Genomic DNA, 15702 nt, shown 5'->3' on the forward strand with positions numbered 1-15702 from the left:
CACAATCCCTGGCTTTGGAGGCCAGTGCCTTATCAACGTCCATCCATCCATCCATTATCTATACCGCTGAATCCGTCGATCGGGTCGCGGGTGGGCTGGAGCCTATCCCAGCAGTCAATGGGCGAGAGGCGGGGTACACCCTGGACAGGCCGCCAGTCCATCACAGGGCCACATAGAGACATACGAGACAAACAACCATGCACGCTCACTCCTAAGGACAATTTAGAGATGCCAATCAACCTAACATGCATGATTTTTTGGACAGTGGGAGGAAGCCGGAGTACCCGGAGAGAACCCACACATACACGGGGAGAACATGCAAACTCCACACAGAAAGGCCCCAGCTGGGTGTTGAACCTGGAACCTTCTTGCTGTGAGGCGACGGTGCTAACCCTTATCAACGTGACTACTCAAAATAAAAAACACATCTAAAAGAAATCGGGTAAACGATCCTCTCATCCATTGAACAAAAGTGAAAGATTTCAGTCTTTTGACACAATAATTCTTTTTTCTTACTTATATGAGAAAAGTGGACATTGGAGGACACTCGTGTGCACACCAAACGAGTTTGAATTAAGAGTGTGTAGAAAGGTTTTCAGAGTTGGTCAAGTGTCAATTGTGATGCTATGAATGTTACATCATCTTTTCCAGGTTTTTTTAATGAGATATGTTGAGTTTGATTTGAAAATTTATACATAGCAGAGGATGGTTTCGGTCCATCGACCTCTGGGTTATCAGCCCAGCACGCTTCCGCTGCGCCACTCTGCTACACACCTCAGATGGGACTCGAACCCACAATCCCTGGCTTAGGAGGCCAGTGCCTTATCCACGTCACTATTCAAAATAAAAAACACAACTAAAAGAAATCGGGTAAACGATCCTCTCATCCATTTAAGAAAAGTGAAAGATTTCAGTCTTTTGACAATAATTATTTTTTTTACTTATATCAGAAAAGTGGACATTGGAGAACACTCATGAGCACACCAAACGAGTTTGAATTAAGAGTGTGCAGAAAGGTTTTAAGAGTTGGTCAAGTGTTAATTGTGATTATGCTGAATGTTACATCATCTTTTCCAGGTTTTTTTAATGAGATATGTTGAGTTTGATTTGAAAATTTATAGATAGCAGAGGATGGTTTCGGTCCATCGACCTCTGGGTTATGGGCCCAGCACGCTTCCGCCGCGCCACTCTGCTACACACCTCAGATGGGATTGGAACCCACAATCCCTGGCTTAGCAGGCCAGTGCCTTATCCACGTGACTATTCAAAATAACATACAAAATAAAACGAAATCGGATAAACGATCCTCTAATCCATTTAACAAAAGTGAAAGATTTCAGTCTTTTGACACAATAATTCTTTTTTCTTACTTATATCAGAAAAGTGGACTTTGGAGAACACTCGTGTGCACAACAAACTAGTTTGAATTAAGAGTGTGTAGAAAGGCTTTCAGAGTTGGTCAAGTGTCAATTGTGATGCTATGAATGTTACATCATCTTTTCCAGGTTTTTTTAATGAGATATGTTGAGTTTGATTTGAAAATTTATACATAGCAGAGGATGGTTTCGGTCCATCGACCTCTGGGTTATGGGCCCAGCACGCCTCCGCTGCTCCGCTCTGCTACACACCTCAGATAGGACTAAAACCCACAATCCTTGGCTTAGGAGGCCAGTGACTTACCCATTAGGGCTCTGAGGCTCTTCTGCTGCATCACTCTGCTATACACCTCAGATGGGTCTCGAACCCACAATCCCTGGCTTAGGAGGCCAGTGCCTTATCCATGTGACTATTCAAAATAACATACTTAATAAAAAGAAATCGGGTAAACGATCCTCTAATCCATTTAACAAAAGTGAAAGATTTCAGTCTTTTGACACAATAATAATTTTTTCTTACTTATATCAGAAAAGTGGACATTGGAGAACACTCATGAGCACACCAAACTAGTTTGAATTAAGAGTGTGTAGAAAGGTTTTCAGAGTTGGTCAAGTGTTAATTGTGATTATGCTGAATGTTACATCATCTTTTCCAGGTTTTTATAATGAGAGATGTTGAGTTTGATTTGAAAAGTTATAAAATAGCAGAGGATGGTTTCGGTCCATCGACCTCTGGGTTATGGGCCCAGCACGCTTCCGCTGCGCCACCCTGCTACACACCTCAGATGGGATTTGTACCCACAATCCCTGGCTTAGGAGGCCAGTGCCTTTTCCACGTGACTATTCAAAATAACATACTTAATAAAAAGAAATCGGGTAAACGATCCTCTAATCCATTTATCAAAAGTGAAAGATTTCAGTCTTTTGACACAATAATTATTTTTTCTTACTTATATCAGAAAAGAGGACATTGGAGGACGCTCGTGTGCACACCAAACGAGTTTGAATTAAGAGTGTGTAGAAAGGTTTTCAGAGTTGGTCAAGTGTCAATTGTTATGCTATGAATGTTACATCATCTTTTCCAGGTTTTTATAATGAGAGATGTTGAGTTTGATTTGAAAATTTATAGATAGCAGAGGATGGTTTCAGTCCATCGACCTTTGGGTTATGGGCCCAGCATGCTTCTGCTGCGCCACTCTGCTACACACCTCAGACGGGACTCGAACCCACAATCCCTGGCTTAGGAGGCCAGTGCCTTTTCCACGTGACTATTCAAAATAACATACTTAATAAAAAGAAATCGGGTAAACGATCCTCTAATCCATTTATCAAAAGTGAAAGATTTCAGTCTTTTGACACAATAATTATTTTTTCTTACTTATATCAGAAAAGAGGACATTGGAGGACACTCGTGTGCACACCAAACGAGTTTGAATTAAGAGTGTGTAGAAAGGTTTTCAGAGTTGGTCAAGTGTCAATTGTTATGCTATGAATGTTACATCATCTTTTCCAGGTTTTTATAATGAGAGATGTTGAGTTTGATTTGAAAAGTTATAAAATAGCAGAGAATGGTTTCTGTCCATCGACCTTTGGGTTATGGGCCCAGCACGCTTCTGCTGCGCCACTCTGCTACACACCTCTGATGGGACTTGAACCCACAATCCCTGGCTTAAGATGCCAGTGCCTTATCAACGTGACTATTCAAAATAAAAAACACATCTAAAAGAAATCGGGTAAACAATCCTCTCATCCATTGAACAAAAGTGAAAGATTTCAGTCTTTTGACACAATAATTCTTTTTTCTTACTTATATCAGAAAAGTGGACATTGGAGGACACTCGTGTGCACACCAAACGAGTTTGAATTAAGAGTGTGTAGAAAGGTTTTCAGAGTTGGTCAAGTGTCAATTGTGATGCTATGAATGTTACAACATCTTTTCCAGGTTTTTTTAGTGATAGATGTTGAGTTTGATTTGAAAATGTATACATAGCAGAGGATGGTTTCGGTTCATCGACCTCTGGGTTATGGGCCCAGCACGCTTCCGCTGCGCCACTCTGCTACACACCTCAGATGGGACTCGAACCCACAATCCCTGGCTTAGGAGGCCAGTGCCTTATCCACGTCACTATTCAAAATAAAAAACACAACTAAAAGAAATCGGGTAAACGATCCTCTCATCCATTGAACAAAAGTGAAAGATTTCAGTCTTTTGACACAATAATTCTTTTTTCTTACTTATATCAGAAAAGTGGACATTGGAGAACACTCATGAGCACACAAAACGTGTTTGAATTAAGAGTGTGTAGAAAGGTTTTCAGAGTTGGTCAAGTGTTAATTGTGATTATGCTGAATGTTACATCATCTTTTCCAGGTTTTTTTAATGAGATATGTTGAGTTTGATTTGAAAATTTATAGATAGCAGAGGATGGTTTCGGTCCATCGACCTCTGGGTTATGGGCCCAGCACGCTTCCGCTGCGCCACTCTGCTACACACCTCTGATGGGACTTGAACCCACAATCCCTGGCTTAGGAGGCCAGTGCCTTATCCATGTCACTATTCAAAATAAAAAACACAACTAAAAGAAATCGGGTAAACGATCCTCTCATCCATTGAACAAAAGTGAAAGATTTCAGTCTTTTGACACAATAATTATTTTTTCTTACTTATATGAGAAAAGTGGACATTGGAGGACACTCGTGTGCACACCAAACTAGTTTGAATTAAGAGTGTGTAGAAAGGTTTTCAGAGTTGGTCAATTGTGATTATGCTAAATTTTACATCATCTTTTCCAGGTTTTTTTAACGAGAGATGTTGAGTTTGATTTGAAAATTTATACATAGCAGAGGATGGTTTCAGTCCATCTACCTCTGGGTTATGGGTCCAACACACTTTTGCTGCGCCACTCTACTACACACCTCAGATGGGACTCGAACCCACAATCCCTGGCTTAGGAGGCCAGTGCCTTATCCACGTCACTATTCAAAATAAAAAACACAACTAAAAGAAATCGGGTAAACGATCCTCTCATCCATTGAACAAAAGTGAAAGATTTCAGTCTTTTGACACAATAATTCTTTTTTCTTACTTATATCAGAAAAGTGGACATTGGAGGACACTCGTGTGCACACCAAACGAGTTTGAATTAAGAGTGTGTAGAAAGGTTTTCAGAGTTGGTCAAGTGTCAATTGTGATGCTATGAATGTTACAACATCTTTTCCAGGTTTTTTTAGTGATAGATGTTGAGTTTGATTTGAAAATGTATACATAGCAGAGGATGGTTTCGGTTCATCGACCTCTGGGTTATGGGCCCAGCACGCTTCCGCTGCGCCACTCTGCTACACACCTCAGATGGGACTCGAACCCACAATCCCTGGCTTAGGAGGCCAGTGCCTTATCCACGTCACTATTCAAAATAAAAAACACAACTAAAAGAAATCGGGTAAACGATCCTCTCATCCATTGAACAAAAGTGAAAGATTTCAGTCTTTTGACACAATAATTCTTTTTTCTTACTTATATCAGAAAAGTGGACATTGGAGAACACTCATGAGCACACAAAACGTGTTTGAATTAAGAGTGTGTAGAAAGGTTTTCAGAGTTGGTCAAGTGTTAATTGTGATTATGCTGAATGTTACATCATCTTTTCCAGGTTTTTTTAATGAGATATGTTGAGTTTGATTTGAAAATTTATAGATAGCAGAGGATGGTTTCGGTCCATCGACCTCTGGGTTATGGGCCCAGCACGCTTCCGCTGCGCCACTCTGCTACACACCTCTGATGGGACTTGAACCCACAATCCCTGGCTTAGGAGGCCAGTGCCTTATCCATGTCACTATTCAAAATAAAAAACACAACTAAAAGAAATCGGGTAAACGATCCTCTCATCCATTGAACAAAAGTGAAAGATTTCAGTCTTTTGACACAATAATTATTTTTTCTTACTTATATGAGAAAAGTGGACATTGGAGGACACTCGTGTGCACACCAAACTAGTTTGAATTAAGAGTGTGTAGAAAGGTTTTCAGAGTTGGTCAATTGTGATTATGCTAAATTTTACATCATCTTTTCCAGGTTTTTTTAACGAGAGATGTTGAGTTTGATTTGAAAATTTATACATAGCAGAGGATGGTTTCAGTCCATCTACCTCTGGGTTATGGGTCCAACACACTTTTGCTGCGCCACTCTGCTACACACCTCAGATGGGACTCGAACCCACAATCCCTGGCTTAGGAGGCCAGTGCCTTATCCACGTCACTATTCAAAATAAAAAACACAACTAAAAGAAATCGGGTAAACGATCCTCTCATCCATTGAACAAAAGTGAAAGATTTCAGTCTTTTGACACAATAATTCTTTTTTCTTACTTATATCAGAAAAGTGGACATTGGAGAACACTCATGAGCACACAAAACGTGTTTGAATTAAGAGTGTGTAGAAAGGTTTTCAGAGTTGGTCAAGTGTTAATTGTGATTATGCTGAATGTTACATCATCTTTTCCAGGTTTTTTTAATGAGATATGTTGAGTTTGATTTGAAAATTTATAGATAGCAGAGGATGGTTTCGGTCCATCGACCTCTGGGTTATGGGCCCAGCACGCTTCCGCTGCGCCACTCTGCTACACACCTCTGATGGGACTTGAACCCACAATCCCTGGCTTAGGAGGCCAGTGCCTTATCCATGTCACTATTCAAAATAAAAAACACAACTAAAAGAAATCGGGTAAACGATCCTCTCATCCATTGAACAAAAGTGAAAGATTTCAGTCTTTTGACACAATAATTATTTTTTCTTACTTATATCAGAAAAGTGGACATTGGAGAACACTCATGAGCACACCAAACTAGTTTGAATTAAGAGTGTGTAGAAAGGTTTTCAGAGTTGGTCAATTGTGATTATGCTGAATTTTACATCATCTTTTCCAGGTTTTTTTAACGAGAGATGTTGAGTTTGATTTGAAAATTTATACATAGCAGAGGATGGTTTCAGTCCATCTACCTCTGGGTTATGGGTCCAACACACTTTTGCTGCACCACTCTACTACACACCTCAGATGGGACTCGAACCCACAATCCCTGGCTTAGGAGGCCAGTGCCTTATCCATTAGGCCACTGAGGCTCTTCTGCTGCATCACTCTACAACACACCTCAGATGGGACTCGAACCCACAATCCCTGGCTTTGGAGGCCATTTCCTTATCCACGTCACTATTCAAAATAAAAAACACAACTAAAAGAAATCGGGTAAACGATCCTCTCATCCATTGAACAAAAGTGAAAGATTTCAGTCTTTTGACACAATAATTCTTTTTTCTTACTTATATCAGAAAAGTGGACATTGGAGGACACTCGTGTGCACACCAAACGAGTTTGAATTAAGAGTGTGTAGAAAGGCTTTCAGAGTTGGTCAAGTGTCAATTGTGATGCTATGAATGTTACATCATCTTTTCCAGGTTTTTTTAATGAGATATGTTGAGTTTGATTTGAAAATTTATACATAGCAGAGGATGGTTTCGGTCCATCGACCTCTGGGTTATGGGCCCAGCACGCTTCCGCTGCGCCACTCTGCTACACACCTCAGATGGGACTTGAACCCACAATCCCTGGCTTAGGAGGCCAGTGCCTTATCCACGCGACTATTCAAAATAAAAAACACAACTTAAAGAAATCGGGTAAACGATCCTCTAATCCATTTAACAAAAGTGAAAGATTTGAGTCTTTTGACAGAATAATTGTTTTTTCTTACTTATATCAGAAAAGTGGACTTTGGAGAATACTCATGTGCACAACAAACTAGTTTGAATTAAGAGTGTGTAGAAAGGCTTTCAGAGTTGGTCAAGTGTCAATTGTGATGCTATGACTGTTACATCATCTTTTCCAGGTTTTTTTAAATAAGATATGTTGAGTTTGATTTGAAAATTTATACATAGCAGAGGATGGTTTCGGTCCATCGACCTCTGGGTTATGGGCCCAACATGCTTCCGCTGCGCCACTCTACTACACACCTCTGATGGGACTCGAAACCACAATCCCTGGCTGAGGAGGCCAATGCCTTATCCATTAGGCCACTGAGGTTCTTCTGCTGCATCACTCTACAACACACCTCAGATGGGACTCGAACCCACAATCCCTGGCTTTGGAGGCCAGTGCCTTATCAACGTCCATCCATCCATCCATTATCTATACCGCTGAATCCGTCGATCGGGTCGCGGGTGGGCTGGAGCCTATCTCAGCAGTCAATGGGCGAGAGGCGGGGTACACCCTGGACAGGCCGCCAGTCCATCACAGGGCCACATAGAGACATACGAGACAAACAACCATGCACGCTCACTCCTAAGGACAATTTAGAGATGCCAATCAACCTAACATGCATGATTTTTTGGACAGTGGGAGGAAGCCGGAGTACCCGGAGAGAACCCACACATACACGGGGAGAAGATGCAAACTCCACACAGAAAGGCCCCAGCTGGGTGTTGAACCTGGAACCTTCTTGCTGTGAGGCGACGGTGCTAACCCTTATCAACGTGACTACTCAAAATAAAAAACACATCTAAAAGAAATCGGGTAAACGATCCTCTCATCCATTGAACAAAAGTGAAAGATTTCAGTCTTTTGACACAATAATTCTTTTTTCTTACTTATATGAGAAAAGTGGACATTGGAGGACACTCGTGTGCACACCAAACGAGTTTGAATTAAGAGTGTGTAGAAAGGTTTTCAGAGTTGGTCAAGTGTCAATTGTGATGCTATGAATGTTACATCATCTTTTCCAGGTTTTTTTAATGAGATATGTTGAGTTTGATTTGAAAATTTATACATAGCAGAGGATGGTTTCGGTCCATCGACCTCTGGGTTATCAGCCCAGCACGCTTCCGCTGCGCCACTCTGCTACACACCTCAGATGGGACTTGAACCCACAATCCCTGGCTTAGGAGGCCAGTGCCTTATCCACGCGACTATTCAAAATAAAAAACACAACTTAAAGAAATCGGGTAAACGATCCTCTAATCCATTTAACAAAAGTGAAAGATTTGAGTCTTTTGACAGAATAATTGTTTTTTCTTACTTATATCAGAAAAGTGGACTTTGGAGAATACTCATGTGCACAACAAACTAGTTTGAATTAAGAGTGTGTAGAAAGGCTTTCAGAGTTGGTCAAGTGTCAATTGTGATGCTATGACTGTTACATCATCTTTTCCAGGTTTTTTTAAATAAGATATGTTGAGTTTGATTTGAAAATTTATACATAGCAGAGGATGGTTTCGGTCCATCGACCTCTGGGTTATGGGCCCAACATGCTTCCGCTGCGCCACTCTACTACACACCTCTGATGGGACTCGAAACCACAATCCCTGGCTGAGGAGGCCAATGCCTTATCCATTAGGCCACTGAGGTTCTTCTGCTGCATCACTCTACAACACACCTCAGATGGGACTCGAACCCACAATCCCTGGCTTTGGAGGCCAGTGCCTTATCAACGTCCATCCATCCATCCATTATCTATACCGCTGAATCCGTCGATCGGGTCGCGGGTGGGCTGGAGCCTATCCCAGCAGTCAATGGGCGAGAGGCGGGGTACACCCTGGACAGGCCGCCAGTCCATCACAGGGCCACATAGAGACATACGAGACAAACAACCATGCACGCTCACTCCTAAGGACAATTTAGAGATGCCAATCAACCTAACATGCATGATTTTTTGGACAGTGGGAGGAAGCCGGAGTACCCGGAGAGAACCCACACATACACGGGGAGAACATGCAAACTCCACACAGAAAGGCCCCAGCTGGGTGTTGAACCTGGAACCTTCTTGCTGTGAGGCGACGGTGCTAACCCTTATCAACGTGACTACTCAAAATAAAAAACACATCTAAAAGAAATCGGGTAAACGATCCTCTCATCCATTGAACAAAAGTGAAAGATTTCAGTCTTTTGACACAATAATTCTTTTTTCTTACTTATATGAGAAAAGTGGACATTGGAGGACACTCGTGTGCACACCAAACGAGTTTGAATTAAGAGTGTGTAGAAAGGTTTTCAGAGTTGGTCAAGTGTCAATTGTGATGCTATGAATGTTACATCATCTTTTCCAGGTTTTTTTAATGAGATATGTTGAGTTTGATTTGAAAATTTATACATAGCAGAGGATGGTTTCGGTCCATCGACCTCTGGGTTATCAGCCCAGCACGCTTCCGCTGCGCCACTCTGCTACACACCTCAGATGGGACTCGAACCCACAATCCCTGGCTTAGGAGGCCAGTGCCTTATCCACGTCACTATTCAAAATAAAAAACACAACTAAAAGAAATCGGGTAAACGATCCTCTCATCCATTTAAGAAAAGTGAAAGATTTCAGTCTTTTGACAATAATTATTTTTTTTACTTATATCAGAAAAGTGGACATTGGAGAACACTCATGAGCACACCAAACGAGTTTGAATTAAGAGTGTGCAGAAAGGTTTTAAGAGTTGGTCAAGTGTTAATTGTGATTATGCTGAATGTTACATCATCTTTTCCAGGTTTTTTTAATGAGATATGTTGAGTTTGATTTGAAAATTTATAGATAGCAGAGGATGGTTTCGGTCCATCGACCTCTGGGTTATGGGCCCAGCACGCTTCCGCCGCGCCACTCTGCTACACACCTCAGATGGGATTGGAACCCACAGTCCCTGGCTTAGCAGGCCAGTGCCTTATCCACGTGACTATTCAAAATAACATACAAAATAAAACGAAATCGGATAAACGATCCTCTAATCCATTTAACAAAAGTGAAAGATTTCAATCTTTTGACAATAATTATTTTTTTTACTTATATCAGAAAAGTGGACATTGGAGAACACTCATGAGCACACCAAACGAGTTTGAATTAAGAGTGTGCAGAAAGGTTTTAAGAGTTGGTCAAGTGTTAATTGTGAATATGCTGAATGTTACATCATCTTTTCCAGGTTTTTTTAATGAGATATGTTGAGTTTGATTTGAAAATTTATAGATAGCAGAGGATGGTTTCGGTCCATCGACCTCTGGGTTATGGGCCCAGCACGCTTCCGCCGCGCCACTCTGCTACACACCTCAGATGGGATTGGAACCCACAATCCCTGGCTTAGCAGGCCAGTGCCTTATCCACGTGACTATTCAAAATAACATACAAAATAAAACGAAATCGGATAAACGATCCTCTAATCCATTTAACAAAAGTGAAAGATTTCAGTCTTTTGACACAATAATTCTTTTTTCTTACTTATATCAGAAAAGTGGACTTTGGAGAACACTCATGTGCACAACAAACTAGTTTGAATTAAGAGTGTGTAGAAAGGCTTTCAGAGTTGGTCAAGTGTCAATTGTGATGCTATGAATGTTACATCATCTTTTCCAGGTTTTTTTAATGAGATATGTTGAGTTTGATTTGAAAATTTATACATAGCAGAGGATGGTTTCGGTCCATCGACCTCTGGGTTATGGGCCCAGCACGCCTCCGCTGCTCCGCTCTGCTACACACCTCAGATAGGACTAAAACCCACAATCCTTGGCTTAGGAGGCCAGTGACTTACCCATTAGGGCTCTGAGGCTCTTCTGCTGCATCACTCTGCTATACACCTCAGATGGGTCTCGAACCCACAATCCCTGGCTTAGGAGGCCAGTGCCTTATCCATGTGACTATTCAAAATAACATACTTAATAAAAAGAAATCGGGTAAACGATCCTCTAATCCATTTAACAAAAGTGAAAGATTTCAGTCTTTTGACACAATAATAATTTTTTCTTACTTATATCAGAAAAGTGGACATTGGAGAACACTCATGAGCACACCAAACTAGTTTGAATTAAGAGTGTGTAGAAAGGTTTTCAGAGTTGGTCAAGTGTTAATTGTGATTATGCTGAATGTTACATCATCTTTTCCAGGTTTTTATAATGAGAGATGTTGAGTTTGATTTGAAAAGTTATAAAATAGCAGAGGATGGTTTCGGTCCATCGACCTCTGGGTTATGGGCCCAGCACGCTTCCGCTGCGCCACCCTGCTACACACCTCAGATGGGATTTGTACCCACAATCCCTGGCTTAGGAGGCCAGTGCCTTTTCCACGTGACTATTCAAAATAACATACTTAATAAAAAGAAATCGGGTAAACGATCCTCTAATCCATTTATCAAAAGTGAAAGATTTCAGTCTTTTGACACAATAATTATTTTTTCTTACTTATATCAGAAAAGAGGACATTGGAGGACGCTCGTGTGCACACCAAACAAGTTTGAATTAAGAGTGTGTAGAAAGGTTTTCAGAGTTGGTCAAGTGTCAATTGTTATGCTATGAATGTTACATCATCTTTTCCAGGTTTTTATAATGAGAGATGTTGAGTTTGATTTGAAAATTTATAGATAGCAGAGGATGGTTTCAGTCCATCGACCTTTGGGTTATGGGCCCAGCATGCTTCTGCTGCGCCACTCTGCTACACACCTCAGACGGGACTCGAACCCACAATCCCTGGCTTAGGAGGCCAGTGCCTTTTCCACGTGACTATTCAAAATAACATACTTAATAAAAAGAAATCGGGTAAACGATCCTCTAATCCATTTATCAAAAGTGAAAGATTTCAGTCTTTTGACACAATAATTATTTTTTCTTACTTATATCAGAAAAGAGGACATTGGAGGACACTCGTGTGCACACCAAACGAGTTTGAATTAAGAGTGTGTAGAAAGGTTTTCAGAGTTGGTCAAGTGTCAATTGTTATGCTATGAATGTTACATCATCTTTTCCAGGTTTTTATAATGAGAGATGTTGAGTTTGATTTGAAAAGTTATAAAGTAGCAGAGAATGGTTTCTGTCCATCGACCTTTGGGTTATGGGCCCAGCACGCTTCTGCTGCGCCACTCTGCTACACACCTCTGATGGGACTTGAACCCACAATCCCTGGCTTAGGAGGCCAGTGCCTTATCAACGTGACTATTCAAAATAAAAAACACATCTAAAAGAAATCGGGTAAACAATCCTCTCATCCATTGAACAAAAGTGAAAGATTTCAGTCTTTTGACACAATAATTCTTTTTTCTTACTTATATCAGAAAAGTGGACATTGGAGGACACTCGTGTGCACACCAAACGAGTTTGAATTAAGAGTGTGTAGAAAGGTTTTCAGAGTTGGTCAAGTGTCAATTGTGATGCTATGAATGTTACAACATCTTTTCCAGGTTTTTTTAGTGATAGATGTTGAGTTTGATTTGAAAATGTATACATAGCAGAGGATGGTTTCGGTTCATCGACCTCTGGGTTATGGGCCCAGCACGCTTCCGCTGCGCCACTCTGCTACACACCTCAGATGGGACTCGAACCCACAATCCCTGGCTTAGGAGGCCAGTGCCTTATCCACGTCACTATTCAAAATAAAAAACACAACTAAAAGAAATCGGGTAAACGATCCTCTCATCCATTGAACAAAAGTGAAAGATTTCAGTCTTTTGACACAATAATTCTTTTTTCTTACTTATATCAGAAAAGTGGACATTGGAGAACACTCATGAGCACACAAAACGTGTTTGAATTAAGAGTGTGTAGAAAGGTTTTCAGAGTTGGTCAAGTGTTAATTGTGATTATGCTGAATGTTACATCATCTTTTCCAGGTTTTTTTAATGAGATATGTTGAGTTTGATTTGAAAATTTATAGATAGCAGAGGATGGTTTCGGTCCATCGACCTCTGGGTTATGGGCCCAGCACGCTTCCGCTGCGCCACTCTGCTACACACCTCTGATGGGACTTGAACCCACAATCCCTGGCTTAGGAGGCCAGTGCCTTATCCATGTCACTATTCAAAATAAAAAACACAACTAAAAGAAATCGGGTAAACGATCCTCTCATCCATTGAACAAAAGTGAAAGATTTCAGTCTTTTGACACAATAATTATTTTTTCTTACTTATATGAGAAAAGTGGACATTGGAGGACACTCGTGTGCACACCAAACTAGTTTGAATTAAGAGTGTGTAGAAAGGTTTTCAGAGTTGGTCAATTGTGATTATGCTAAATTTTACATCATCTTTTCCAGGTTTTTTTAACGAGAGATGTTGAGTTTGATTTGAAAATTTATACATAGCAGAGGATGGTTTCAGTCCATCTACCTCTGGGTTATGGGTCCAACACACTTTTGCTGCGCCACTCTGCTACACACCTCAGATGGGACTCGAACCCACAATCCCTGGCTTAGGAGGCCAGTGCCTTATCCACGTCACTATTCAAAATAAAAAACACAACTAAAAGAAATCGGGTAAACGATCCTCTCATCCATTGAACAAAAGTGAAAGATTTCAGTCTTTTGACACAATAATTCTTTTTTCTTACTTATATCAGAAAAGTGGACATTGGAGGACACTCGTGTGCACACCAAACGAGTTTGAATTAAGAGTGTGTAGAAAGGCTTTCAGAGTTGGTCAAGTGTCAATTGTGATGCTATGAATGTTACATCATCTTTTCCAGGTTTTTTTAATGAGATATGTTGAGTTTGATTTGAAAATTTATACATAGCAGAGGATGGTTTCGGTCCATCGACCTCTGGGTTATGGGCCCAGCACGCTTCCGCTGCGCCACTCTGCTACACACCTCAGATGGGACTTGAACCCACAATCCCTGGCTTAGGAGGCCAGTGCCTTATCCACGCGACTATTCAAAATAAAAAACACAACTTAAAGAAATCGGGTAAACGATCCTCTAATCCATTTAACAAAAGTGAAAGATTTGAGTCTTTTGACAGAATAATTGTTTTTTCTTACTTATATCAGAAAAGTGGACTTTGGAGAACACTCGTGTACACAACAAACGAGTTTGAATTAAGAGTGTGTAGAAAGGCTTTCAGATTTGGTCAAGTGTCAATTGTGATGCTATGAATGTTACATCATCTTTTCCAGGTTTTTATAATGAGATATGTTGAGTTTGATTTGAAAATTTATACATAGCAGAGGATGGTTTCGGTCCATCGACCTCTGGGTTATGGGCCCAGCACGCTTCCGCTGCGCCACTCTGCTACACACCTCAGATGGGACTTGAACCCACAATCCCTGGCTTAGGAGGCCAGTGCCTTATCCACGCGACTATTCAAAATAAAAAACACAACTTAAAGAAATCGGGTAAACGATCCTCTAATCCATTTAACAAAAGTGAAAGATTTGAGTCTTTTGACAGAATAATTGTTTTTTCTTACTTATATCAGAAAAGTGGACTTTGGAGAATACTCATGTGCACAACAAACTAGTTTGAATTAAGAGTGTGTAGAAAGGCTTTCAGAGTTGGTCAAGTGTCAATTGTGATGCTATGACTGTTACATCATCTTTTCCAGGTTTTTTTAAATAAGATATGTTGAGTTTGATTTGAAAATTTATACATAGCAGAGGATGGTTTCGGTCCATCGACCTCTGGGTTATGGGCCCAACATGCTTCCGCTGCGCCACTCTACTACACACCTCTGATGGGACTCGAAACCACAATCCCTGGCTGAGGAGGCCAATGCCTTATCCATTAGGCCACTGAGGTTCTTCTGCTGCATCACTCTACAACACACCTCAGATGGGACTCGAACCCACAATCCCTGGCTTTGGAGGCCAGTGTCTTATCAACGTCCATCCATCCATCCATTATCTATACCGCTGAATCCGTCGATCGGGTCGCGGGTGGGCTGGAGCCTATCCCAGCAGTCAATGGGCGAGAGGCGGGGTACACCCTGGACAGGCCGCCAGTCCATCACAGGGCCACATAGAGACATACGAGACAAACAACCATGCACGCTCACTCCTAAGGACAATTTAGAGATGCCAATCAACCTAACATGCATGATTTTTTGGACAGTGGGAGGAAGCCGGAGTACCCGGAGAGAACCCACACATACACGGGGAGAACATGCAAACTCCACACAGAAAGGCCCCAGCTGGGTGTTGAACCTGGAACCTTCTTGCTGTGAGGCGACGGTGCTAACCCTTATCAACGTGACTACTCAAAATAAAAAACACATCTAAAAGAAATCGGGTAAACGATCCTCTCATCCATTGAACAAAAGTGAAAGATTTCAGTCTTTTGACACAATAATTCTTTTTTCTTACTTATATGAGAAAAGTGGACATTGGAGGACACTCGTGTGCACACCAAACGAGTTTGAATTAAGAGTGTGTAGAAAGGTTTTCAGAGTTGGTCAAGTGTCAATTGTGATGCTATGAATGTTACATCATCTTTTCCAGGTTTTTTTAATGAGATATGTTGAGTTTGATTTGAAAATTTTTACATAGCAGAGGATGGTTTCGGTCCATCGACCTCTGGGTTATCAGCCCAGCACGCTTCCGCTGCGCCACTCTGCT

The 15702-nt window shown here is 41.1% G+C and overlaps 5 non-coding genes across 5 annotated transcripts; all 5 read right to left on the reverse strand.

Moving 5' to 3' along the window:
• Positions 1–696: 696 nt before the first annotated feature.
• Positions 697–768, reverse strand: trnai-gau (transfer RNA isoleucine (anticodon GAU)). The gene has a single exon. It is a non-coding gene; the product is annotated as a tRNA-Ile (tRNA).
• A 5651-nt stretch (positions 769–6419) lies between these two features.
• Positions 6420–6492, reverse strand: trnar-ccu (transfer RNA arginine (anticodon CCU)). The gene has a single exon. It is a non-coding gene; the product is annotated as a tRNA-Arg (tRNA).
• A 1698-nt stretch (positions 6493–8190) lies between these two features.
• On the reverse strand, positions 8191–8262 carry trnai-gau (transfer RNA isoleucine (anticodon GAU)). The gene has a single exon. It is a non-coding gene; the product is annotated as a tRNA-Ile (tRNA).
• Positions 8263–9510: 1248 nt separating this feature from the next.
• On the reverse strand, positions 9511–9582 carry trnai-gau (transfer RNA isoleucine (anticodon GAU)). Its single transcript has one exon. It is a non-coding gene; the product is annotated as a tRNA-Ile (tRNA).
• A 6048-nt stretch (positions 9583–15630) lies between these two features.
• trnai-gau (transfer RNA isoleucine (anticodon GAU)) lies at positions 15631–15702 on the reverse strand. Its single transcript has one exon. It is a non-coding gene; the product is annotated as a tRNA-Ile (tRNA).

Source organism: Odontesthes bonariensis, chromosome 8 (genome assembly GCF_027942865.1).
Source record: "Odontesthes bonariensis isolate fOdoBon6 chromosome 8, fOdoBon6.hap1, whole genome shotgun sequence".
NCBI lineage: Eukaryota > Metazoa > Chordata > Actinopteri > Atheriniformes > Atherinopsidae > Odontesthes > Odontesthes bonariensis.